Genomic DNA, 2,536 nt, shown 5'->3' on the forward strand with positions numbered 1-2,536 from the left:
GTGGCCTGGGTCCTGCTGAGCTCCTCCTGCTCCGGGTCCCTCCTGTCTCCTCCCTCCTTCGTTGCCACCCTGGTCTCGGTCTGCCGGCCTCCTCCCGAATATCCGTCCTCCGCCGGAGCCTCCACCTGTTATGTCTGCCTGCCAGCCCTTTGCCTTCCTCTGTCTCCATCCCACATCCACCCCTTTGTCCTCCTCCTAAAGTCCCCCTCCGTCCCTCCCTCTGTCTCCACGGCGCGAGGTCGCGCCTTCCGGGAGGGGGTCGATCTGTCACACCCCTGTGGACTGTTGAGTGTGGTTTCTCCCTCTGTGTCCTTATTTGGTTGTTCCTGTTCTCATTATCAGTTAATTATCCTCAGTGTGCTCACCTGTCTGCCCCTCGTTATCTGCCCTATAAGTTCCTGTCTCTTGTTGTCTAGTATGGTTGGTTATTGTGAATGTTACCCCGAGTGTGTGTCTCCTCTACCCGAATCTGCCTTGTTGTCTCTACATTAAATATCCTTATTTGAATCCTTGTCGTCCTCGTCATCCTGCCTGCCTCCACACACCTTGCCCGCGCGAGGTCGCGCCTTCCGGGAGGGGGGCGATCTGTCACAACCCTGTGGACTGTTGAGTGTGGTTTCTCCCTCTGTGTCCTTATTTGGTTGTTCCTGTTCTCGTTATGAGTTAATTACCTCATTGTGCTCACCTGTCTGCCCCTCGTTATCTGCCCTATATCTGTTCCTGTCTCTTGTATTCGAGTTTGTCGGTTATTGTGAATGTTACCCTGTGTGTTGATGTCTACCCTGTCTGGATCTCCTGCTTGCAAATCATTAAATATCCTTTATTTCGTCATCTTCGTCGTCCTGCCTGCTCTCTTGAATACCCTGCCCGTGACACACAGATGCTTCAAACTGTTTCTTGATGAAATTTCTCCAGAGTATGGCCATCTCTTACTTCACACAGAAGTCAGATGGTTGATTAGGGGTACGGTACTTCACCACTTTATTTCCTTGCGGAGTGAAATTAAAGCTTTTATGAAAACAAGGGGGGAAGACACCAACTTGTTGTCTGACGCTGGGTGGCTGCTTGATCTTGCATTCTTGGCCGATGTAACAGAGAAACTGAATCTGCTCAATCTTCAATTAGAAGGTAAAGACAAATCCTTATGTGATATGATCAGTGCTGTGAAGGCTTTTAAAGCAAAACTGTTATTTTACGTTCATAAACTGAAGAATTTGAATTTATTATAGGGATAGCCCCTTGAGATGAACCATCTCATTTTCAATTGGGGTCCCAATAAGAAATACATAGAACAATACAGAGTACAACACATGTGAGATAAACAAACAAATAAACAATCACTAAAACACACTTTTGTAATGTTTGTATATATACTCCTTGTTTAGTTCTCTCAGTTGCCGGTTATTGTTTATGTATACACGTCATTGGTTTGCCTTCCTCCTGGATTCCCTGTCTGTTTTTCTGTGGATTACTATTAAAGACTGTATGTTATTCATCTCCTGCGTTGAGCGCTTGATCTCCCACCAGCGACCGTGACAGAATAACCGGCCTAGAAGAAAGTATACCGGTGTGATTTACCCCCCATTTATTTTTTCAATTTCAACTTTCAGTTTTTGTCAGTGTGTGTCTGTGTTTGTTTTCATGGATCACTTTGCCACTGTTCGCCTGCTTTGCCTGGAGCAGGAGAACTGCTCCCTCAAGGAGCATATGGAAGAATTCCTTGGTCTCGCCCATCGGACCACCTTCCCGGACGACTGCCTGTGCACTTTCTTACATGCTGGACTGAACACGGCTACACGTGCGCAGTTGTCCGGGGAGGGCCCTCGAGGCTGACCAGGTGCGAGAGCCTGCGACAACGCACGTGATGATGGATGTAACAGTGGAGAGTGAGGGCACGGAGGAAAGACCCGCCTACTGTACCACCGCTGAGGAAGGACTCAAGGGATTTAATAGACTTTTATTCTGAACTACTAATTATTCTTCCGCCATCATCTGTCTGTCCTGTTATGGCCATCATCTGCCCTGAACTATCTGTCTGCTCCATCATGACCATGGAGGTCGTGCCCGAACTGTCTGTCTGCCTTGAACTATCTGTCTGTCCTGTCTCAACCATGGAGGCTGTTCCCGTGTCCCTGGTACTCCCGGTGCTGGGAGTTGCTATTTGGTGTGTGTGGGCATCACACACCATCCCTGAACCCCCGGATTGCTCAAAACTCCCACCCAGCCTCCCACCACCGCTTCATCAGTCCTCGCCATCGCCTCCGCTGTCCACTGTCAACCCCTCAGCTCACCCTCAGCCCACCATCTGTGATGGTCATCCAGGTGGATGCTGCACACTGGTGGTGGTTGAGGAGATCCCCCTCACAATGTAAAGCGCTTTGAGTGCCTAGAAAAGCGCTATATAAATGTAATGAATTATTATTATTATGTGGGTTTGCCGAGGGTCTGCCAGTCTCCATCGGTGTCGTGGCTGGAGGATCCCTTGTCTCCGCCTCCAGCCTCCGAGGCCCGTCGACCCAGCGGCTCCACCATGGCT

The sequence above is a fragment of the Sinocyclocheilus anshuiensis genome, unplaced genomic scaffold (assembly GCF_001515605.1).
Source record: "Sinocyclocheilus anshuiensis isolate Anshui unplaced genomic scaffold, SAMN03320099.WGS_v1.1 scaffold1945, whole genome shotgun sequence".
Taxonomy (NCBI): Eukaryota; Metazoa; Chordata; class Actinopteri; order Cypriniformes; family Cyprinidae; genus Sinocyclocheilus; species Sinocyclocheilus anshuiensis.